The 25357-nt window shown below is 50.8% G+C and overlaps 1 long non-coding RNA gene across 1 annotated transcript in view; it reads right to left on the bottom strand.

Annotated features, from left to right (window-relative positions):
- Positions 1-224: 224 nt before the first annotated feature.
- Positions 225-25357, bottom strand: part of LOC131424971 (uncharacterized) — a 57663-nt gene continuing 32530 nt past the window's right edge. The window contains exons 2-3 of the long non-coding RNA XR_009228685.1: positions 3830-5495; positions 225-3698 (exon numbers count right to left, since the gene is read on the bottom strand). This is a non-coding gene — a long non-coding RNA (uncharacterized LOC131424971). The remainder of the gene's footprint in view (positions 3699-3829; positions 5496-25357) is intronic.

Raw genomic sequence — 25357 nt, 5'->3', positions numbered from 1 at the left:
AGAAAGGCTCTCTCTGGCAGAGGCCTAGGCGTTCCAGAGCTCCTGGCCAGGAGCCAATCCAGGACATGGTAGCCACGTCGAGTCCCAGCTCAGGATTGGTTTTCCTTCAGAATAAAGTCCAGGCCTCTTAGCATGGCTCACCAGGGTGCTCAGGACCCGAGCCTCTTCCCAAGCCATAAGGTGCCACCAATCCCCACTTCCCAGGCCCCTCTCATATCTACGCCCTTCTTGCTGGAACATTCCGGCCGTGATTTCCACTCCCACTCCCACCGCTGGCTCTTTGTCACGCTGCATCCTAATCATCCTTGGTTGCTGGGCTTCCTACTCTCTCCCCAGGCGGACCCCTGCAGACCCACCCTCTCGCACAGCATGGCCCTTATCAGAAGCCATGCCTGTCTGGGAGCAGGAACGATATCTCATTGCCCAGAGCTGAACACAGCTTACCATAGTACTTGGCACACAGGAGGTGACAACAAACTTAAGTGAAAGGATTGTCTACATTACAGAAGATGGGAAAGGAAGAGAAGCAAACTTGCAACCAGACTTTGAGTTGGGGGCCAAGGTTGGGAGGCCGAGTTACTTGTTCAACTTTCCTCCTGTGGACCATGCAGGGACTCTGGTGGTTCCCAGGAGGAAGCAGTGTGTTCTGTTGGCCAGACCGCAGTGTGGTGAGCATGGACAGCCAGGCAGGCCGGAGGCAGAGACTCTTCAGAAAGCTTCATGCTGGTACCAAGCCCAATGCTCACTTCATCCTTCCAAACACCGGACCCAGAGGGACAAGGCACATCCAGCTTGTCACAGAAGTGACAAAGGTCAGCAGTAGTTCACAGCTCTAGAAATGACTGCTATGGACGGGTTCCAGGAGGAGGGAGAAATTGCCATGTGCTCATAGGAACTCTCAGAAAATACCACATAAATACATGTGGCCCTGGCCAAAGCACCCCCAGGAAGCCACCTATTAGGTGACTCAGGCTCTGAGAGATCTCTGCTGATGGACTGGCAGAAGCTTTGCCCGCGGAATCCATCGCTGAGACCCTCTGAGGGCTTCTGGAGCCGGTAGATGATGCGCTGTGGGAATCTTGGGTCATAAAACTTTCGCCCAGCTGCTCAGTGCCTGGCCAGGCAATTAAGGAGGATTCTTTTAAGCACATCAAAAGGCCCCATGGGGTGCTCTCAGGAAGCTTTCCTGCCCTACCTGAGAGGAAGGCAAGAGTCAGGGCTCATTATCCTCATTTACAGATGAGAAAAGTAGGTTCCCTGGTGACTAAGTCCCTTGCCTGCAGTCAAACAGCCAGCAAAGGGTGGGACCCAAAAAAAGCCGAGCAGTTGCCGGAGTCCCCTGGACACCACAGATCCAGAGCCTCCTTCTCAGCACAGATGACTGTCCCTGGGAAAGTCTGGGCCCACCTTTGGAATATCAGGGCATGGGGGTAGCCCACGGGCGCTTCTCCAACCACGTAGCAAGCACAGACTCTTTCCCACACACACAGACACGTGGTGTCTGCCCACCACATCCTGAAATGTAGTGATGAACTCTTCACATGAGCATTCTATTTTATTTTATGAGCAAGGCTTCAACCAGTTCACTTCTTGTCCTTCTTTATGCAACATATGCATTCTTAGCAGTCATTTTATAGAACGTCACCCCGAGTTCTTAGGGTGTGCCCAGCTACCAACTGTAGTTCTGCTCGTACTGTTCCTGGGACCTGGGCAAGTTACTTAACCTCTCCAAGTCCGATACCTCTCTCGGGGGCGTGTTGTGAGCATCCAGTGAGTTCAGGCTTATAAAGCACACCACAGTGCCCAGCATGTCGTAACTGCTAAACAAATCAGCAGCCATTAATAGGATTCATTACACACATGATCTGAGTTAGAAAAATCAGTCTGCATTTTCTCTCTGCTCACAGTCTGGCTACAAAGTAGTGAAGTCCCGGTCTTAGTGTCGGACCAGGTCCCCCCGTTCCAGGCCACGCAAGCACTTTTTCACTCCACAATCTCCACCACCTGCCAGTTTTGACACCAGAGGTGATGGTTTCCTCTCAGACAAAGGATATAGTTACTGCAGGAATCACCATGCACCTTGTGGGTCCTCCTTGCATGTCCCTCCTTGTCACTGTTGCCTGGTCATCTGTGGGTCCAGGGTCCCACTGGGTAAAGGCAGCCAACACAGAGAGGCCAAAGGCTGGAATCCATGCAGGGAGACATACCCAAGTCGGCTCCTGAATCCAGTGTCTTTGAGTCTTGTGGCGCATCCAGACCTGGTCACTCCACGTGCTTAGAAGAGCTTGTCCTATTCTAGTTATTATTCCCTGTGGGTATTAGCTGCACTTCATGCTTGTCAACGTCCTGCCCTTGTCCCATCAGCCCGCCTCACAGCTCACCTGCAGTTTGGTGACAGCTCCCACACTCTCCTCTACCTTCTTACTCCAAGCCCCTGCACCTCTTGTTCTGAGATCTTTGTCCACCATAGGAAGTACTTGACTCTCTCCCTGGGCAGGAAGGGACATCAGGCTTTTAAGGGTAAACCTCAACTAATGAATGACCTGAAATACCATATATATGCCCAAGTTGCTTCACCCCCCACGTGAGGCAATTCTGAGATGGGCTCATATTGTTTCTCCAAGGATCCTCAGAACAATTAAGTCCCAGGTGCCCATGGTATCAACCGACTCTGTCATTCGCCCTTACAGGTGGCTCCCTCCCTTCACTTGGCTCCTTTTTGTACTCCCTACTGAAGCTTTCGGGGGTCACCTCCAAATTAACTGCTGGCACCTAGTCCCTGACTGGGGTCTGCTTTTGGAAAAACCCAACTGAAGACCAATAAAATATAAAACAAGGCTGAAAAGAATAAAACCCTGAATACAAGGCAGATCTTTCTCTCAATAGACCAACTACCAGGTAAGTCTTTTATTATGTTTTGTGGTCACAGCTAAAACTTCCATTTACCTGTAAAGTTCCAGGCAGCAAGACCTGCACCATGTCCCCAGGGTTGCCACTGGCTGCCTGACCGTTATTTATAGACTGGGTCCTAACCACTCAAACATCTCCGTGTGTGGACAGTCAGGGTCAGGATTAGGACCAAGGCGGGATCCTGTCCCTCTTTAAAATGTTGATAACTTGTTCATTGTTGTTTGGCATAATTGTTTAATCTTTAAATATTTCATTAAAATTTTATTTATCTTGATTTCCAGGTTGAGGGCACCCTTTAAATTCAGCATCCAAGGCTAGTGCCCTCCACAATTTAACATACTAGTCCCAGCCTAGAGGAGGATAGGGGTCCTAAAGACTCTACGGTCCACCATGCTAACATCTCAGGGACAAAGTCATTCAACTCCGGGAGCAAGAGGAAGCTGTTCCTGTGTCTACTCAGTATCAACTGCCCACTAACCTTTTCCTTCTGACTCACCAACTTAAAGGCAAAAAGGAAATCTGAGCATTCCACCACACTCTTCCTACACAATCTTCATAAACCCAGAGTTGAGGCAAAGCACCCTCTGAGTGACTTGTTCCACATGCCCCCTGCTCCTTCGAGCCAGACACCTTGTCTCACCCAGCAGAGTGTCCTTGACTTAGTCCTTCAGGTGTTGTGTGTTTCATCCTGGCTAAGATGGCTCTGGCAGACCTTGGTTTCCACCAAGACGCGTTCAATTTGGTCTTGAGAGCTTCATCCTTGGGGACATTTTATAAATATTTGGAGCCTAAAAAAAAGACAATTAGTGAAAACAAAATTATATAGTCAAATTTGTTGTACCTTGAAACATTTTTTAGATTTTCACACGGGCCTTCTGGTAGGTATATTCATTTTCTTCTATTGCTGTGTAACACCTACCGCAAACTGAGGCTGAACGCAACACACAGGTATTCCTCGGTTTCTGCAGGTCAGAAGTAGAGGCATGGCTCCACTGGAGTCTCTGCTTAGGATCTCACCAGCTACAATCCAAGTGTCAGGCAGGCTGCACATTCACCTGGGAATGAACTGGCTTCTAGCCTCATTCAGGTTGTTGACAGAGCTCAGTTCCTGGGGCTGTCTCACAGAGGGTCCTGGGTTTTGCCAGTTAGAGGCTGTCTTCACATCTTAGGTACCACCTGCAGTTCCTCACCACGTGGGCTTTCTCCCCCAGTCTAGATTCTTGCTTCATCAAGCCCATGAGGAAAGATCTGATGAGACCGGGTCTGATACAGCATTGTCTAATCATGTGAGTGACATCCCACTGCCTTTGCTATATTCTGTTCATGTGGAGCAAGGCACAGCTCCTGCAGGCCATCAAAGGGAGAGGCTTCTACAATGGCGTGAACACCAGGGGTAGGGATGACAGGGGCCTAAAGGAGGTCCACCACACAGGCACAGGTAGGAGTCTGCGCTTAAACTCTAGCAACTGCGCCTCCTCACATTTTTCTATCAGAATCCCTCACCAGCAGCTAGTGATGGCCTCATACCCTTCCTGGGCACCACAGGGAGGATGAGGGATATAGACGGCTTTTCTGCAGTCGTATATTTTTTATTTTAAAAATTCTGGGGACATTTGCACTTAATTCTTAACCAGGATATGAAACACACAACACCTGCGGAGCTAAGTCAAGGACACTCTACTTGGTGGAGATGAGGCGTATGGCTCAAAGGAGCAAGGGGGACATATATCTACATTCATTTTTGTATAAGAATTTTTTAAAATATTTGCTGGTCAGATATTTTAACTTTTCAACCCAACATCTTTAAGTGAAACCAGCACTCAGGAAGGTTGCCATGTTTTCTCATAGGGAAGTATATACCTCTTTTTGAGAGAGTCAATTTAAACTGTATTCATCCTAATTTTCCAATCCCTTGGGTGTTAGAGAAGACTCACCACAAATGTTTTCATGAAACATTAAAGAGGGAATCTAATCACTTTTGCCAAAATGCATTAATTAAAAAACAATTTGGCAAAAGTGACAGGACATCCCTACCAATATTAGGCTGTGAGACCATGACTTGTGGCTCCTTTGCATTCTCCCTGTCCTCTCACCAGCACCATGCTGCAAAACACTCTGTGGAGAGGCCCATGTGAAGGAACTGAGGGAACCTTCCAGCCCCCAGCATATCAACCAGGAAGAACTGAAACCTACCAGCAGTAACATGAGGGAACCTTAAGATGACTGCAGCTTCATGAGAGACAAAGGACCTGGAACAGAGTCCAGGGACCTTCTAAGTCCCTCCTGGGTTGCTGCTCCAGAAAGGCTGTGAGATACTGAAGTATGCTCTTTGAAGCCACCTGAGTGTTCGGGTTATTTGTTACACAGCAACAGATAACTAATGCAGTCTCCACCAATGGTCTGTTCCCCACACTTCAGAAGGCATCATCCAAAAGGATGGTGCTCCAGTGGGTCACTGTCCACTGGGGCAGGGTGGACGATGACAGAAAGCATGGGGAACACTTGAGCAAAGGGCTCAGAAAGTTTCTTGATGGACTTCTTTACATCTGGCTTGGAGCTTGCACCAGAACCTGTGGGAGTAGAACCTGAAACAGAATAAAACAAAAACATATTTATTTATTAAAATCTCCATGAGTTACTGGAAAGCAAGGTGAGCCTGATTTGGAGCAAATATAAGCTGACAAGATACAAAGAGAGAGAAGCGTTCTCCTTGGGTCCCTATGGAGCATGATTCACACTGGATGGAGACCCCAGCCCAACCCAGATACCAGCCACATCTGCACTGGCAGGAGCCTCCTGGATTACGGACATCAAGGGGCTGGACAGCATCTTCCCCAGGGCTTGATTATAGACATTAAAGCGTAAGGCTGGGCTGGGAAGGAGTAAACACTACATGGAAGAAGGAAGGATGAAGTCCACTTCTACACATGAGCCATCCTCCAGGACTTCCAGAAATAACTCGGGGGAGATCCTTGGCTAGGCGTCTGTGATGGTGGGGTAAGAGACTGGCACAAGGTAAGCACAAAATGCATGGAAATAGTGATCAGTGACTGATGAAGTGGAGGATATCACGGATATCGTGACCCTGATCTTCTTCAAAGGCTGACTTGAGAATTTAAAATGTACTTGTTTCTAATAGTATGAAAGCCCATCCAAGACAGGGATCCTCCCTGCCCTCCAGCAGGGCTGCACACTGGACATTCAGTGGAGAATGTAGATGGACAGATAGACACACAGGTCTTTCCTATTATGGATGTTAGTATCAATAAGCTTGGGCTGCACCCAAGTACCTGGAGACTGCGTGTTCAGTGTTACACTAGCAAATGCCAGTCAGCCACCTTCCTCCTCATCACCACAGTCTGACCCCAGCTCAGACTGTTCTAAAGTATAACCTCAAAGCCCTCCCTGGTTGACCCATGCCTCAAGCTCTGGGTGAGCAATCATCTCTCAACATGTGTGAGCGGAGAAACATCAGTGAATTGGGGACCATTTCCCAATAGCCAAGGATGCTATTTTACACCACTAAGTATTAGGGTCATTTGTTACACAGCAGTAGGTAACTAATACTCCCCTGACCAGTGTTTCGGGTTCTACTCTATCAAAACCCACCAGCTGTGGGAGTTGAGTGAAGTCATTTCCTCTTCTATAAAATGGAATTAATGATAAATGCCTTTCTTACATCATATCGTTATTGTGAAACTCAAATTACAGAACCCAAGTGAAAGCTTTTGTAATGTGCGAGGTTATACACCAAATAAGGGTCTATAACCACCAACCTTATCATCGGCATCTTTACTGCTGGCTGTTATAAGGTAAAACCAATAAAAGTTTAAGTGCATCAGCCAAAGTCCAGCCAAGTAAACAGAAACCACTCCAAGTATCTGAGACAAGAGGAAATTAATGTGGAGAATGGGAAGGACAGGCAGCCTGAAAAGACACCCAGAAAATGGCCAGGCAACCCAGAGGCAAAAGGGAGCAGGAAGCTGCTGTCCCTGCTGAGCTGGCGAAACAAAAGATGGGGGCAGATGGTGGCCATCCAAGACCCAGGGTTACCCTTGGACAGCTGGAGCCATGGCAGGCACTAGAAATGAGGCAGAGATGTATCTCTGCCAGAGACACCTGCCAAGGTAGAAGGAAGGAGAAGCACCCAGGTCTCTCCTTCCTGATGCCCTTTGAGCAGGGGGGGGCTGACACAGCCAGAAAGGAGTTGACACAGCATGACAGATGGACCTGGAACCAGCACACCCTGTGTCAAAGAAGTCCTCTACTTAGCTGGAAGTTCAATACCATGCTGTGGGTGAAAGTAACAGTGAAGAAACCCGAAGCCCCAAAGACTCAGAGCTGGAAGGGGCGCACATCTAGTCCCACCCTGCGTTCTACAGATGAGGCCCCCACAGGGAAGGGGATGTGGCTTCCCTGGGACCCTATTGCAGCTGGCCGGGGCAGCCTGGCACAGAGACATCAAGATCCCCAGTTTATATAAGGCTCTTTACATCACGTTAACTCTACAATGACAAACAGCAGAGCTCCCCCAGAGTAACCAAGATGGTCGACCTGCAAGTTGATTTCTAGGGTCATTACTTGGGTCTTAGAACTCGTTTTTCCACAGAAACAAGGTTATATTATTAAGCCCAGAACTTGGCAAAGAAAATAAATATAATACTTCAAATTCATGAGAAATCAAGGGGCTGGAGAGCATCTTCCCCAGGGCAGACAGGGGCAGAGGATTCTCACCTTCAATCCTCCCGCCTCCACACACGGCTGGGGTTCCCCTCGCTGGGATGTGGAGGGGAACAACATGCACTTTGCTTTCCACCTCTATGACCACCCTTCTCCCCTACGGCTTGTCCCACAAGGGGAGGCTCCAGGTGTAGACCCCCTGGGGGGCTGGGAGCAGGACTTAGGTTGGCCTGTTGCCTTCTTTCCCTCACATCTGCACATCCTGCTCACACTTCTAGTAACCGGCACATCCAGGGCTAAGATTGTCACTCAGGGCCACGCCCTCCCTACACAGGCCTGAATTAGTGTCCTCAAGGTGTGCTGTGAGGGAGGGCACAACCATCCTTGTTGTACAACCATATTATATTTGGGAATTGAAAAAAAAAACTCTTGTTTTCTACTATAAGTTTTAAATTAAAATGCACACACACACACACACATACACAAGTGTTCTTGACTGGGGAGGATATCTAGGGGAAAGGTGAGAGTCCTGTGGGTGCTGTGTGAATGCCTGCATGTGGCACTTGCCATCTTCCACGTTAGGCATCTGTGTGATGGGGCTCCACCCTCTGAGGACTTCTCTCTGGTTTTAGCAGAGAAATTCCTTATGCAACCGCAGGCTGTCCACACTTGATCCTCTGGTTTGGGACATGCCACCTGCAGTTGCTGCACTCTAGTTTCAGGAACAAACTACCCCAAAAAAGAGAAACTACCCATCGACCCCCCCAAAATGGAGAACAAGGGCAAGATTCCTGGGAACTTAAAAGAAATGCAACTTGGTAGCTAATGCAGAAATGGAAACTGAAGTCGATTTCCTGCCCTTCAGGTCAAAACACAAAAACACATTTCCTTAAAATTTGCAAAAGCCTTGAAGAGAAGAGGAAATCAAAGCCTTGACAACATTAGCAGCCCCTGTGCCCTTTCTGTGATGCCCCACCCCCTCCCCCGCAGAGAAAGAAGAAATTGTTCTCTTTTCCCTGATCCATGTCTCCATCCCACTCAGTCAGGGACACCACGTGCAGTCACCTCAGGAAGTGTCATCTCACAGCAGACCTCCGGAGGTGTCATCCCCGTCAGTAGCACTGTGACAGCTCACTGGAGTCGTGCAGAGCTTCTGTTAGAATGGGCCTCGCTGCTTGCCATATGTCACACTCACACCTACAAAACTGTGGGCTCCTGTCAGAGTTACATTTGCTTCTCTGTCCCTGGCACCTAGCACAGTACCTGGTATATAGTAGAACCTCAACAGAAACTCTGAGGATTTAAGAAGTAATACATGTGAGAGTCCATACCACTCTCAGACAAGAGATAGAAGTACTTAAAATAGGAGCAAAATTCAATTAGAGGATGGATAGTTCTTGAGTCATCTTTTAAGGAATAAATATAACATGGTGATTAAACGCTCTAGCTCTGGGGTCAGAAGGATCTGAGTTCGAATCCCAGCTCCATAGCTCACTGCACCATGCCCACAGGGTCCTAAAACTCCCTACGCCTCGGGTCCTCATCTGTGAGGAGCAAGTGCAGTGCAGCATTTAGGTGGTGCCAACATGTGGTAAAGTCAGTGCATCTCGGTGGCGATTATGAAGGACCCTGTCAGTGACAATCGTGCAACAAGAATCCCAGAAAGCAAACTTTAGCTACCAGTATTTATATCCCACAAAGGATGCCCGCGATCTACTCCCCTACACAAGGAAAGATTGTTGAATGAGTAAACAGGGAGGGAGGATTAGGAGAAGGAGGAAGAACAAGACGCAGCAGAAGAAAAGAGGGAGGGGGAGGGAGAGGAAGAGGAGTCCAGGGAAGAGGAAGGGAAGGAGAAAGATGAAAGGGAAAGTGGGGGGGAGAGGTACTGAACTGGGAGTCAGGAGTACATCTTCCGACCTGCCATCTCTAACTTTGTGACTTTAAGTTCCTTTCTGGGTCCTTGGATGCTGCCTTTCCTGGGGTTCCCTCCCACCTGCAGCTCCAGCAGAGATCAGTGGCAAGTCCTGGCCATGTCTGCAGTTCCCCTAATGCCCTGCAGGTGGTGCTGCTGAGTCAGGAAGAAGCCCTCTTCATCCGCGCCAAGTCTCCGCAGCAACAGCAGACCCAACTAGGGAAATCACTCCTGGATGAAGATGCCTGGGGCAGTAGACTAGTCATTCCATTTCCTTCCTTGCCTACCTGTCTGCTCCTGGCACCATGAAAGTGCCATGGGTGTGGGCGGCAGCTGGCCCTGGAATCCAAGTCCAGTTCCTGTTCCCAGCTGATGACCTTGGGCAAAGGCATTGTCCGCTTGGAACCTCTTTTATGGTCTGCAAAAGGCGGATAATAATGCTGCTGCAGGAGTGCTGGGAAGATTCATGAAAGAATGTACACCTGCACACCACACTGATTGAGGGTTACAGTGCGTGGCGCCTGGTGGGTATCCAGGAAAGGATGCCTGCCTTTCTTTCCCTGTAGATTGTAGCTAGTACCGGAAAAGAAATGAGTGGAGTGACTTGCTAGAGTGATGAGGAGGTGGGCTTTCGAAGAAGGGCTCATGGAGGAGGGAATATGTCCTCTGAGGCTGGAAGGACAAAGGAGCGGACTCCCAAGCAGAAGGCAGGCAGGACCCCCCTCACACAGCTTCCTGCCCCTGCTCCTGATACCCTGATCTGCCACCCCTAGCTCTCCTGCAAGCTCCAGCTCCACTCCATTCATCCGTCTGGAACAGCAGGCATCTGTTTACGTCGTATGTTTAACACACCTGGTCATTTTTCTTCAAGAACCAGAAGTGCATTTTGTTGACCTGTCTCTTCAGAGCCCTGTGCAGTGCGTACATAATGAATGAATGACACTGGCTGCTTTGTGCTGTCCTTCCTGGTGGATCACCTTTACGTAAATGCATCCAACCTTTCAGCTGCCCTCTGTGTTTGCATACCCAGCACCTACTAAATGTAAATGCTCCCAAACGATTGCATTGTTGAACTGCCATTTAAATTTCATTTAACCCTATGCGAGCCACTCCAGTAAGCACTGGAGACACAAAGATGATAAGGGGATGTGGGACCTTCTGGAAAAATAAAAGTAGCCAGAGTGGCAGGCAGCCGTTGCTGTGTTCATGCCTCAGGTGCCTCTCTGCACTCCTCCACTTGATCCTCACAAAAATCCCCTGGGGTAGGGACTTGGATCAGCACCATTTTGCAGATGGGGAACCTGAAGTTCACATGGACACTTGCACAGGGTGTCAGAGATAGACTGCCTGCCATGCATCTGTCACTGAATCCCTGCCACTCACCACTTTGTCCTGAGTATGTGTGTGTATGGAGATGGTGTTTTCCACTTGGGAGAGCAGGGAATGGGGGTGCAATTGGGAAGGAGTTGCCAAAGGAGGGTCAGTATGAATTGGTCTCAAAGGTCTCAAGGTCAAGAGGAGTTTCCCAGAAAGGATCCTGGCATAGAGAGAGGGGAAGGAGCATCCTAGGTGGACGGATGAGTTCTAGCCACTGACTGGCATGCTGGCTGCCCAGAGGCTGCAGACACGGGCTGCTTCCCAGCCTGGAAGCCCAAGAGCCGGGTCTAGATCAGGCCAGCTGAGTAGAAGACACAGAGCATTGGAGACACACCTGGAAAAGTTTTTTAAAGATGCATTTATCACATAGAAACACGTATCCTCTTAATAGCTGATCTATGCAATTCACCTGCCTCTAGTCTTGGTGATCAAATCACACAAAAACCAAAGCACTATTTCAAAATTCACTAAGCACTCCACGTGCCACAATTGTCACACGAGAGGCAGCAGGACAAATTGGAGTTTGACTTTTTCTGGGTTTGAATCTCACTTCTGCTTCTCACTAGTTATATAACTTGGCACAAATTATTTCACTCTTCTGTGCCTCGGTTTCCTCACTTGTAAAATGGAACTACTGGTGATCGCCATCACACAACTACTATATTAAATGAGCTGATTCCTACTGGGCTTAGAACACAGTCTGATAAACAGCAAGGGCTCAATACATGTTATTTGATGTGTGCTGCTGCTGAATGTGCACTCGGATGAACACTAAGTGCCCGATGCTGGGCTGGAAGCCAAAGACTTATGCATGGGTGAGAGCATGACCCCTGTATTCCAGTGGATCAGGGTCACTGGGAGTAAGGCTTAGAACAGAATCATATCAGACTGAACTAAGAGCCACATTTACAGCAATCAGCATCATAAAGAAGAGCCAGTGTCTGCCATGTGATTCGTGGGTGCCAGGCACCTCCTAAGGCTGGCTGTATATTTGGCACACACTACACACAGCTTTAAGGGAGACTCTCGTCCTTTATCCCTGTGGTTTATCTGAGAAAACACAGGTCCCTCAGCAAGGGGTGCAGCTGGGGTGCCTGACAGAGGTCATGCTGCTATGTAGGATGCACAGAGCCAGTGAGCCCAAGGAGTGAGGGACCCAGTCTTCCAGGGGGTGAGTGGGGAGAATACATGGAGGAGTTATAGCTGAGCTGTCTTCAATGGTGCTGACAGAGAAGGGGTTCCAGGCAGAGGGAAGAGCCTGTGATGAGTGTCTGGAAGCAGGGATGACGTGGTCACTGGCAGAGGAGAGTGAGGTAGTGATCCAACTGAAAAGAGGCGAGGATAAGAAGTCTACCCCAAAAGGAGGCCTGGAGCGCCTCTTACCAAGGAGAGCTGTGGAGCTCAGACTTGCACCTGGAGAAGGCAGGGAGTCACCCCAGGCTCCTGCCCAGGGGACACTTAGCAAAAGGCAATAGCCCCTCCTCTCTTCTCTACACACTCCTACCCCCAGGAAGCAGGGCCAAGCAAGACCCGCAGCCTGCTTACGAACAAGCAGGCCAAGGACCCGTCCAGCCTCCACACGGTGCATAAATAATTCACAATGACAGAGCGTGTTTACATGGGACGGCTGCCAGTGCCACACTTCTTCAGCCTCGGTGCTTCCTCTCGCTCCACTGGCCACCAAGGTCCCAGAAGGAATCTGTCCAAGTGACAGAGGTCCTGGAGCACCCAGACACCCTCCAGCACCAACTGTCCCTGAAGGAGGCAGGGAATTTACGGACCATGAAGGCCATGGAGGTCTCCTCCTCGGAAATCACTCCCGCCTCAGCCTCGGAAGCCTGCAAGGAACTTTCAGTTTCCCCTAAACATGCCGGACAGGTGACGTGGCCTAGGGATCAAGGACAAGGTGGGGCACAGTCCTAAAGAAGAAGCAGGGCCTCCAGACTTAGCCTGCACCTCAGTGTCCCAGCCCACATAGAGGGGTCCTGAAGGGGACCTCCTCAGGCCTGTGTAGCATCTTTCCCTCTACAGCAAAAATTAAACCCATCCACCAAGTGCAAGAAATCATCAGTACAAATACGGCAAAACCAAGGTAGGAGCCAATTGAAAATCATCTGTGACCCACACCAAGTCACATCCAGCTAGGCCGTGACACTCAGCTCTGTGAGACGTAAGTCATATCAAATTCAAGTCGGTGAGATGTAAGCTCGCGGGGGTACGGCAGCTAAAGAGAGCCAAGGAAGACTATGGCTCAAATCTGGGTGGGGAGGGGGTGGCTAAGGCGGACAAGGATCACCACCAGCTAGACCACAAGGAAGCTCCCAAAGCCCACCAGGTGTTTGACTTTCACTCAATTCTTGCTGCAACGGTGAATTGTCTTATTAAATAGACTAACTCGTAATACCAAGTGACAGCAATAGTCAAGAGTGGCTTAATGAGAAGATGAACCTTTGTGTATGTGTAAACATACACACAAACACACAAACACACACAGATGGACAGACATACACAGTCCATCATATGCCACTGCATCATACACCAGTGTATCATACGCCACTGTGTCTTCCTGATGAGTGATAGCACCGGCCCCAGCACCCTGCTTCTGGGACCCACACAGGTAGCTGACGGCTCCTGGCTTAGCACATCCCTGTGTCCACATGACAATGCCACTGTTTTCTCCTCTGTCCCCACGATGACACTGCTAGGCCCAAATGGTAGAAGCTCCCTCTTACTTTTCTATCCTCAGTATGGGGACAGCACTCAGTGCCCGGCAGCCCTGGGGTATTCTGAATCTCTGAAGGACAGCAGGAAGAGTAAAGACCATCAGCCCCGGCCACTCAAAGGAACATCCGTGGACCAGTCAGAGTTTGTTGGAAATGCAGCTTTGGGGTCCTTCCCAGGCCTTCGGAATCAGAATCCCTACAGTGAGGCCCTGTCACCTACGGTCGACGTTTTCCCAAGTATTCTTCTGCCCGCTCAAGTTTAGACCCTCTGACCCTGTTCTGCTCCCCACGCATGGAAACAGGAAAGGGGCCCGTGGCACAGGTGTGTGTTTCCCCAAACTCACATGCGAGCCCAAGGGCAGAGGTGGAGCTGGAGTCCACCTCTAACTCCTGGACCCCCTCAACCAGGAGGCCAACAGGTCCCTGGCTAAGCGCTTCCCCTCCTGTGTGTCCCACGGACCACCCGCCCTTGTTCCCACTCCCTCCTGCTTCCTCCTCCTTCTTTTCCTCCCTTCCCTCCTATCTCTTCCTCCTCTTTTCCTTCTGCCCCGGCCTCTTTGAGTGCGTCTCTCTGTACCTCGGTCTCCCTCTGTCTCCCGCACCCCATTTTATCTTGGGGACATAGCTGGTCCCCTCTGAGAGGCCACTGCCTTTGTATCATCAAGTGGGAATAATCCCACACACACACAATCCCACACACAATCCCACACACAATTACACAACACAGTCACGCACACAATCACACGCACACACTCTCACACACAACCACACTCACCCCAACTGGTCTGTTTAAGTCAGTGGACACCTTTGCTCTCCAGGGGATGCGTTTTGGGAGGGCCGGCTGCAGGAATGCAGAGGGGAGGACTCAGGAGCAGAGGGCTCTCAGGGTCATTTTCCAACTTCCTCTGTCAGGCTGGTTCCCTTCCTGGCCACCAGCCACCCTGACCCCCTCAGCTGGAGCACAGGGGCAGCCTTCCTTCCCTGTGGGGGGTTCTAGGTTCCCCACACAGGCAGGGAGGTGCATGTTCTGGGAGGCAGTTAAGGGTTCTCAGAATGAGTCATTTTTTCTAAAATAACAAACCCTCTCGACATCACTGATTTCAGCACCCTGCTGGGCTCTCGTAACCGCTTTTGCAACGCATTCCAAGCCCGCTGGCTCCTCTCTCAGGCCCCTGGTGAGTCCCCCTCCCAGTGGAAGGACTTTGCTGACAAAGAAACCAGGCCCAGGATCTGCAGGTTCTGGTGCAGAGTGTGGTGAGGCTGCAGATGGGGGTGGAGGGTGCCCCGGAGGCTGGAGGTGCAGTGGGGGCGACAAGAGTGGCTGGCCTGGCCTCTGGCTCGCACTCACCGGATCCTGCTGGACTTGGGCAAGCCCTGCTGCTCCTAGGCTTCCCTGTCCAGTTAGGACCAGAGAACCATCCTAGGAGCGGGGACTGAATCTGCCCAGCCTGTCTGTCCATTTCACCTCCATCACTTCATTGTAGGGTGAGGGCTCCCAGACGCCTGGGGAAGTTGAAAGCCTCCCCTGCAGGAGCCCTTATGGTGAAGAATGATGACAGTCCAGCCTTTTACCAGTGGCATCTCCTTTTCCCTTATTCAAGAGCACCAGCAGGTAGGTATTATTCTCCCTTTTCTTGATAGGAAAATCAAAGTTCAGAGAAGTTAAGTAAGTTGCCCAGGGTCGCACAGTGAATGAAAGAGCTAGAATCAAAACCCAAGTGTGTGTCACCTCAAAGCCTCTGTCTTTTTCCAAAGCATGGCATGCAAATACTGCTCTCAAAACATTTTGAACATCACACCATTGGCACTTAGCACCAGGGATTTTAACCAACACGTTATGAATCTGCACCCTCTAAGAGCCCCTCAAAGCAAGGAGAGTGGTTTCTTTATCTCTGCACCCTCAGCACGTAGCTTAGCAATTGACAAATACACATGCAACCACTGTCAGATGACATCCGGGGTAGACTCAACTTGAGCCCTCAACTGCAGACCTGGGCCTGGCCCCTGCCACTCCCACTCTCAGGCCCTTGGAGCCTGTGGTCCCCAAGGACCCCCAAGTCTCAACCTGACTCCCACACTCCCTAACCCTGATAAAGACCCCTCTCTCTCTCAGAGTCCCAGCTTCCTGCTGTGCAAACGCATCAATGGATGGAGATGCTCAGAGTCCTCTGGGCTCTCCCAGCTGACAGCTCTGGAAGTGTGTTGAGCTTTTCTCAAGAAACCGGATCCCAGAACTTTTGATGATTGAATAATATTTGTTGATGAAACGGTGGAACCAAACACATACACAGAGTTTGCAATCGTGTATGGCCCAAGGGCTGCTCTTCACCTTCACTTTTGTCTCCACGAGATCCTTCCACAAAAGGGGAAGCAAGACTCTGTGTTCTGGAGGAATAAACTCAGGCGTGAACCAGACCTACACACATACACTCCTGTCATTAATGTTTTTGTTACTCCTTGAAGACCCCGGTCAGGCATCCATCCCTCCTGCCCCGTGCCTTGTTGCCACCCCACCCAACCTGGGCCAATGGCTCCTCCATGCTTGCCTTGGACACCCGTGGATTTCACACTGGCTCTGGTGCTCAGGGATCTGTCTCCCAGGGGATGTGCAGCCTGTGTCTATGGATTCATTTTCTACAAGACTCCACACCTGTGGTTCTCTGCATCTCCAGCACTTAGCAGAAGGACGGCAGCTTGGAGCAGGGGCTCCAGAGACGCTGGGTGGTGGCATGAGTTCCAGAACCCTGCACTCTCGCGGAATCCTGTGCCCTTCTCAGGTCATGTTCCGGTACCTCCTCCACAATGAATAACCCAGAGAAGGAAGTTGTTTCTCTCCTTGGGCCCATTTAAAGATGTGCAGCTGAGACAGAATGCTGACCGGCTTCTCCGTACCACACACCCGTGAAGGGCAGTGAGTGCCCACACTGGGACTGTAAAATCAGTGTCCTGGTTCGGATCTGGAATGTCCTCCAGAGAATGGTATGTTGGAAGATGGGGACCCAATGCAGCTATGTATAGAGGTGGAGTTTGGGAAGGTGATTGGGTCACTATCCAACTTCCTCAGTGGATAGTCCATTGATAACTGAGTGAGCTACTGGAAGGAAGTGGACACTGTAGCTGGTGGGACATGGTTGGAGGAAGTAGGTCACTGGGGCAGGGGCTCTGTCGGCCCCATTCTCTTACGCTATCTATTTCCTGACGGCAGTCAACTGAACAGTGCGCCGCCATGACGCCCTGCGCCACCTTGGAGCCAGCAGACCATGAAACCTCTGAAACCTGAAACCTCTGAACCATGATCCAAAATAACGCCTTTCTCCTTTAAGTTGCTTATATCAGGATTTAGGTGATGGCAACCAAAAGGTGACACAGAGACCCTGAGATTTGGGGGAGACCTGAAGGCCACCTAAAGCACTGTCTCAACCTGTTCTTAGCAAGGGAAACTTGTCCTTCCTTCCCCTGATGACATCTTGTTGAAGTCACAACCTAAAAAAGTAGGATGGGGCTTTTTTTAACCTTTGTATGGTTGTAGACAGGCACCATCCCTTTAGCTATGTATGTAGGTGGTGCAGAGGACGGAAGCCAGGCCTCGCACGTGCTAGTGAACCACAGCCTCAGCCTCCACCTATTTTTTTTTTTTTGGATAAAGGCAAAATAGAAACACTCAACACTCCTCAAGCCACCCCTCACCTGCCCTGGGAAGGAGGGCAGTGTTCCAGCAGCTAGCCACAGGCGCACCCTGACCGTCCCAGAGGGCCACTCAGCCAAATGGACATTCAGGAGCACCAGCGTTGCCCCTTCAGCTGCAGCAGCCCACTGTCCTTACTGCCTTGTCTGCCTCACGTGCAAAATGGCCCCAAGAGTTGGGAGGAACCAGCGTCCCCGGCTCACACACGGGAACATGCCAGGCCTAGATCTCCTCGCCAGGAGACACGCCAGAGGCGCTGAGTGCATTGCCCTTCCAGGGCTTCTGCAGTGACACACGGACCACTGGAAGGACATGAGGTCACTTGGGTCAGGATATACACCATTTTTAATTTTCATAATTACTGTGGGGACTTGCTATGTCTTGCAAATGAGTTGCGTATATATACACAATGGCGATGTTTCTGTAAAAGACATTTAAGAATGAAGAAGGGGCTTGACTTCAAATATCAAGGCAGCACTGCTGCAGGTGGGAGGTGGGTGTGACCAGCATTCCAAGGAAACCTAATGAAGCTGGGAGTTCAGTAAACCAGAAAAATCTAAGGGATGGCCAAGCATGGTAGTGCATGCCTATAATCCCAGAGTCTTGGGAGGCTGAGACAGGAGGATTGCAAATTCAAAGCCAGCCTTAACAACTTAGCAAGGCCCTAAGCAATTTAGCAAGACCCTGTCACAAATTTTTTTTAAAAAAAAAAGGACTGGGATGTGTCTCAGTGGTTAAGCACCCCTGGGTTCAATGTCTGGTACCTCACCCCCCCAAAAAAAAATCCAAGCGAAAGGGCAAGGAGCAACCCGGTGATAGGCGGGCTCTGTGAGCGGCTTGCTTCTCCCTCCAGCAGGGCTGTCTGGAGGGGATGACAGGTGCACATGTTATCCTCTCAGGTAGGAAGCACTGCATAAGCTGGTGACCTCCCAGATCCCCCAGACCTCTAAGGAGAGAGACAAAACTGTGTCGGGGAGGAGGCGTGGGCTGCAGCCTTTCCTCTCTGCCTCGAAGACCTTCACCCCCTCTGAAGGCAGCAGCTGGCAGCACCTGGATCTGAGTGAGGCTTCAGGTTCCAGCTGCAGAGCCCTGTCTTATGTTTTTATCAGCAATAAGAACCCCAGCGTCGTCTAAATCCTGCCCATTATGGAAGCTATGAGGAAACACGCATGCTGCTGGGGACCCCGGTCCCCAGAGAGCACTGGGATTGAAACCTAGGAGTCTTGACGCCAAGTCCACTCCCCCTCCTAAAGCCCTGTCCTTCTAGAAACACATAGTGACCTGATGCCTGTAAAGAGAGGAGGCGGAGGGGAGGGATCCTTGCCTCACAGGCTTCTGGCAGGTGTGTGGCCTCCGTGCCTGCAGCATCTCCCGGGGCGTCAGAACCGCCAGGCCTGCTCAGGAGTACCTACATGCTCTTGGCCTGGAGCTTTGGCCTTAGTGGATACACCCAAGCCCCTCCCTTCTGTGGAGCCCTGGAAGGCAGCTCCCCTGAGCATCCCTCACCTTTCCCTTTCTCTCTGGTGCCCACAGACTGAGCCAAGTTCAGCAGTCTCCATGACAGGCTGGAAGGTCCTAAGTGGGGGCAGAGTTTGAAGTGGTAGGAGGCTGGGGTTCAGCATCACCCAGGAGCTTGCTTGAAAGACACACATGCCCACACTTCCCTCCAGGCACCTCATTTCTGGCCAGCTGAGCACGTGCACTTTGAAGTGGCTCTCAGCTCACGGCCACTTGCTCTGTGAGCACAGAGCCCAGAGCTACCCATTCTATAGAGAAGACACTTAAGTCCCACACGGGAGAAATGTTGCCAGGGATGTTGGCATGTGTGCACATGCACTTGAAGTGGATGGTCTGTGATGCTGTGACCCAGGGAGTGTCCTCAGTTTCCACACCAGGGCCATAGCATAGGTCCCTTCCTGCCAGCCATCTGCTTCTGTGAGGTGTAACTCCAGTCTCGGTCTCCCTCATGTCAGACAGAGGCTCCAAAGGGAAGGCAGAGCCCTGAAGGTGCAATTCTGCAGGGTCCTGCTTCAACAGAACAGAAACCAAGGTCTCACACCCCCAGCCCCAACCCAACCTGAGATTCCCCATTATTAAAATCAACACAGAGCCAGGCATGATGGCACACACCTGTAATCCCAGACAGGAGGATCCCGAGTTCAAAACCAGCCTCAGCAATTTAACGAGGCCTTAAGCAACTCAGTGAGACCCTGTTTCTAAATAAAATACAAAAAAGGGCGGGGGGGATGTGGCTCAGTAGTTAAGTGCCCCTGAGTTTAATCACTGGTACCAAAAAAAAAAAAATTAGAGGGCAGAGGAGATAAAATGATGAGGGAAGAAGTGGAAAAGCACCCTGCAAAGCATCCGGGACACAGTCCCCTCTTCTCCATTCCTGCTGATTTCCCTACGGGATTCAAGGAAAGTGGACTCCACCCAACCCCAGTTCCAGGTGTGACCCTGGCTAAGCCAGTCACTGAGTTCTACCTGCCTGCAAATAGGGTAGATGTGTGACCTAAATGGGCCCAATCAGAATGTTTCTTACAAATAAAGGAGAAAAATTATCTTCTATACCTGATGAGGAATGAGAAGCACATGACCAAGGAGCTTCTGGCCACCATCTTGCAACCTTTACTTCGGGTAAAGTGAAGAAACACAAAACCAGGTCACTGGAGTCATCTTTGTGTTACTGGAGCAAGCATTGCCTGAAGCACACACTCTAAGGATTATTTACTTAAGCTAATAAATTATATTCATTAGAAAGGTTAGATTGAGCTTTCAACCATGTGATACTGTCTATTCCTGATACCATCCCAAGAATATGTGGAACATGATACAATGGTTTTAGCTGTCTCTGGTAAAGAAGCAGCTTCATATGCAGTGTCTCAGCTAAGATATCATTCAGGTAAATGTTGTTAACCTCATTAAGGCCCACTCTGTGTTAATCAGCTTCACATCACTGTGACCAAAATACCCGACAAGAACAACCTAGAGCAGGAAAAGTTTATTTCGGCTCTTGATCTCAGAGATTCCGTCTGTGGTTGGCCGATTCCATTGCTCTGGGCCCAAGGTGAGGCAGACCATCATGGCTGAAGAGTGAGGCAGAAGAAAGCTATCCACTCATGTTGCCATGAAACAGGGAGGGGGAGAGGGCTGCAGGAAGATAAAGCCTTCCAGGACATTTCCCTGATGACCCACCTCCTCCGGCCACATCCCACCTGACTTCAGTTACCACCCAGTCAGTTCATTCAAACTAGGATGGACTGAGTAGGTGCAGTCACTTCACCCCTGAGGAACCCTGCATTAACTCAGGAGTTTTGGTGGGACTCCTCGAATCTAAACCACACACACTCCCACCAGAAAAATTGCCACTTCAAATCATTTTGTGACAAGAGGTTTTGTTTTGTTTTGGTGGGGATGCAGTACCAGGGATTGAACTCAGGGTACTCAACCACTGAGCACATCCCCAGCCCCATTTTGTATTTATATAGAGACAGGGACTCACTGAGTTGCTTAGGGCCTCTCTTTTGCTGAGGCTGGCTTTGAACTCAGATCCTCCTACCTCATCCTCCCAAGCTGCTTCTACTTGGTACATACACTCATAGTCAGTCTCTCTCTCTCTCTCTTTCTCTCTCTCTCTCTCTCTCCCTCCCTCCCTCCCTCTCTCTCCCCCTCCCTCCCTCTCTCTCTCCCTCTCTCCCTCTCCCTCCCTCCCTCCCCCACTTCACCCTTCTGTCTGTCTTTCCCCCACCTTCTCTTGGTGCTTCTCCTGGGAACCTAGCCACTTCTCCTGGGAACCTAGCCACCATGTTGTAAGGAAGCCCAGGCTCCATGAGGAGACTATGTGAGGTTCTGCTGAGGTCCCAGCCTATATCCAGCAGGAAATACCAGACAAGTCTTCAGATGATTCCAGCCTATGCCTTTCAGTGGCCACAAACAACTGAGATGAGTGGCCCCCTGACCCAATCACAGACTTAGAAGAAAAATAAATATTGTTTTAAGCCTTTATTATTCATCACTAGGTGTACAGAGCAAAGAGTAAAGCATAAAATAGCTATAGCGTGGTTATTTTTTTTTTAAGAGAGAGAATTGGTTTTTTAAAAATGTTTATTCTTTAGTTTTCGATGGACACAACATCTTTGTTTGATGTGGTGCTGTGGATTGAACCCGGGCCGCAGGCATGCCAGGCGATCGCGCTACCGCTTGAGCCACATCCCCGGCCCCACGTATTTATTTTCATCTTGTCTGATTTATTTTCTATTATGTTTGTGGTGAAGTTGCTACTAATGCTTCCACTGTATAGAAGAGATTCAGAGACAAAAAAATTCAGCCCAAACTTTCCTCAGATGACAAGTTAAAGCTGGAGTGAGCTCACACCTTCTGTTCCTTCAGGATCTCTGTCCTTTTGACAGGGCTTAGGAGACATTTCCTCATTTACTCCAGATTTTGGGGTAAATATCACCTGCATGAGCCCCAGAACCCTGCCATCCCCAGCTTCAGGAATCTCCCCTCATCCCACACAGAGGGTGGTCAGAGACAATGTGGCCTTTCAGAGCATGAACATTAGTCAGGCCACCTCCTCCAGCCATTTATAATGTTCATGGTGACTGCACCCCTCTGTCCCCACCCTACCAACTTCCAGATAAGCTAGCAGAATGACCTTCTGAAATACAAATGCCAGGACCTCCTAGTGTGGCACCTGGAGCCCACCTCGTCTGACTTTGTCCACCTCGCACCCTCCCCTCCAGTAAAGCCACACATCGACCAGGTTGAACTGACAGATTCCCAGGCCACCACCCGTCTCGCCACCACATGGCTCCTGCCCTCCCCCTGCCTGGTCAGCCCTTGCCTCCTCCATCTGGGGAGCTCCCACACCTCCTGAGGCTGCACATCCCCTTGCCCCTTCCTGAGGCTGCACATCCCCTTGCCCCTTCCTGAGGCTGCACATCCCCTTGCCCCTTCCTGAGGCCTAGGCTGGGTAGATGCTCTTCTTGGAGAGTGTGCGTGTGCCTCTGTGTGCGCACATGACTGTGTGTGTGCACATGTTTTCTGAGTGAGTGTGGAGGAGTAAAGCGGGATGTATTTACAAGTGAGGACATAAATCCCAGCTCTGCCACTTGATATCTTTGTGATCTTGACCTTTCGAGATCTCAATTTCCCACCTGCAAATTGGGTCGCTGGCGGTTTCTCCTGGGGTCTTTGGTGAGATGGAATGCAGTGACCTATGTGGCCCACGTACTCCCCAGCTCCCATTTCTATGATTATTACTTATGACACATGAGGACAAAACGCATCTCTCTTACCACCTACACCTGCAGCTCCCTGGGCAGGGCCATTGTCTTTCTACCCAGTGTTCTCGCTGCCTGGGTCCTAGCAGTCACCCAGTAGATAGGTACCGAAGGAGGAGGAGGCGTGAAGTGGAGCTGAGCTGTGTATTCAGATCTCCCGGCTGGAGAGACGTGACTCCAGGCTGCTGTCAAGGTTTGGGCCCCTGGATGGACGACCTGGGGCCTGGAACCTCCCGACTCAGGCACAGTCAGCTAAATATCACCTGCCTGAGCCCCAGGACCCTGCCATCCCTGGCTTCAGGAATCTCCCCTCATCCCACAGGAATCGTTTCCTCTCATAAGAGCATCTCAGGAAACCTCTCCATGGCGAACGAGTTCTGATTCCGTGGCCTGTGGCCCTCAGCTCCTCAGGTCCAGCCTCATCCCTGGCAGGCCTGGGGTGTCCCCTGTCTCAGCGGAGCCAAGGAGGGGCTTGGGTGGGAAATCCCATCAGGGGTTTCTGGAGAGCTCCCACACCTCCTGAGTCTGCACATCCCCTTGCCCCTTCCTGAGGCCTAGGCTGGGTAGATGCTCTTCTTGGAGAGTGTGCGTGTGCCTGTGTGTGCGCACATGACTGTGTGAGGGATAAGGAGGAGGGGGAGGAGGGGATCCAGGAGGACTTGTCTGTTTATGAGGAAGGAAAAGAATCCCCGCTGGAGGGAAGAAAGGAGAGAAGGCAGGAGAAGGAGGGCTGAGACCATCTGAGAAGGTGTTTGGAGTGTGTCCAGTGTCACACGGCGGGCTGCCCCCTCAGTGGGAGCCTCCTGCACAGAAGAACTGCAGTGACCAAGGGACCCTGTGTCCAACTTTGGAACAGGGAGTCGGCAGGTCGGAGTCTGGCGTGTCCCCTAGAGCTCTGTCGTCTCGGCACCACCCGGGGCGGGCAGGTGGGTGAGGTGCTCTGTGCACCGTCCTGCGGTCCGAGCCTCCTCCCACCAGCTCCGCAAGCTCTTCACTTGGGCTTTGCTTCCCTGCCCCCGCTCCCCCAGACTTCTCTGGACGATGGCAGCAGAACCAGTATCTGCTCCCGGTTCATCTGAAAATGTAAATCCCACCACACCTCCGCTGTCCTGCCACTACCCTCTGTGACTCCCCTTTGCACTGTACCCTTTTCCTTAAACTAATTAAGGGCTTTTGATTGTGAACGAAACTAGTCCAAGCACACTCCCCATTTTGGAAAGTGCAAAGGAAATACACAGGTTACACACCACCTAAGAGGAGTGTTTAGCTGGAAGTAAGAGAAACCCCCAAACAGTAGCAGGAGGGAGCTCTTCATCAAGTAGTCTTGCCTGATGTTACTGAGCAGTGTCTGGTTTGTCTCTGCAGTTCTCCTAAGCTTTCCCTCATGCTCATAAGGTATCTGCCATAGCTCCAGCCATCATGCTCACCTTCCTGGAGGAAGAAGGAAGAGGAAACAAATAGTCCAACAGACTCGCACTTGTCCCTTAACAGCTAAGTCACATGCCACCCTGGCTGCAAGGAAGTCTGCTAGTGGGCTTTGAGCCTTCCGCTTCCTGGAGGAGAGAAAGCACGGCTTGGAGGGAGTTGGAATGTGCACTGAGTGAACCGACCCACAGTACCTGCCCTGGGGAGTTCTTGGAAAGAAGGGACAGCTACGCGTGGAGCCAGGTGTCAGCAACTGTGGACCAGTGGGCTCTGGCTGTGTTCAGGTCTTGGTCATGATTTACTCTCCCAGGGTCTGATTTCCAAGATGGGGCAAGTGCCCAGCCCTGCCCAGGGCACGCCTCCTAGAGTCCCGCTGTGGGGAGGAAGGTATTTCAAGAGGACAGTGGAGGCCATGGGCAGATGCAAAATAAAAAGGTCCTCAGCCTCCCCCAGGGGCTCCTCAGGACAGAATCCCCGAGGTCCCATCCACGAAGCCACCACTGTGCCCACCAGCAAAACAAAGTGCCCCATGAGCCATGTGACGATTCCACCCTCCAGCCAGGAGGCTGGGCTGTCCAGTCCTTTCTGTTCTGACTGTCACATGACTTTTATCCTCAGAGACGCCTTGAGTCGTGAAGCAGACAGACCAGGGTTGGAATCCAGCTCCACTCTCATCTCTCCGGTGGCTTTGGTCGAGTTTCTCTCCTCTCGGCCTCACTTTTCCTATCTGCAAATTAGGGAGGATTAAACCAACAGCCTGAAGTGACTGAAGACTGAAATGACACTGTGGGGTCAAGCACCTGCCATCACATCCGACCCGAGCAGGAGCTCCATCCTGGGGGGTCCCCGCTGTTTCAGGTGGGACTGCAGCCACACGAGTGTGACAACCGTCTCCCTACACCCCGCTGTCCAGCGATGATGGCCTTGTGCCTTCCTACACACTGCAGGGTTGATATTTGAGAAGAGAGCAAAGTTCTAATTCTTCCAGTTCGTGCTAAAAATAGTTAGTTCTTCTCCGCACATTCTGTGAGCTCAGCAAGTTGCATCTAGGGAACTGGCGGATTGTGAAAGGCGATCTTTCTAAACAGGGGTCAAATGTTCCTCATCCAAAAGGGACTCTCAGAGGATGCACAAGAAGATGCAGTGTGGGTCCCGAGGTGCAGGGTCTTCCCACCCAGCCCAGGGCTGCTGACTGCATTCTCAAGGAAAAGAGGAAATCGGGGAATCAGGCTTTCTAGAGAGAAGGGATATTTGCTTTTTCAACCATTGAAATCACCTGCAAGTCATTTACTGAGAGAGACCAGCCCAGAAATTGTCAGGTGCCGAAGATTCGAGATAGTTCAGAGTGTCTGCCTTT

The sequence above is a fragment of the Marmota monax genome, unplaced genomic scaffold, assembly GCF_021218885.2.
Source record: "Marmota monax isolate L192 unplaced genomic scaffold, Marmota_monax_Labrador192_F-V1.1 WCK01_AAM20220418_F8-fsc00003, whole genome shotgun sequence".
NCBI lineage: Eukaryota > Metazoa > Chordata > Mammalia > Rodentia > Sciuridae > Marmota > Marmota monax.
The sequence above is the reverse complement of the archived record's forward strand: the minus strand, read 5'-3'. Positions and strand labels throughout refer to the sequence as shown.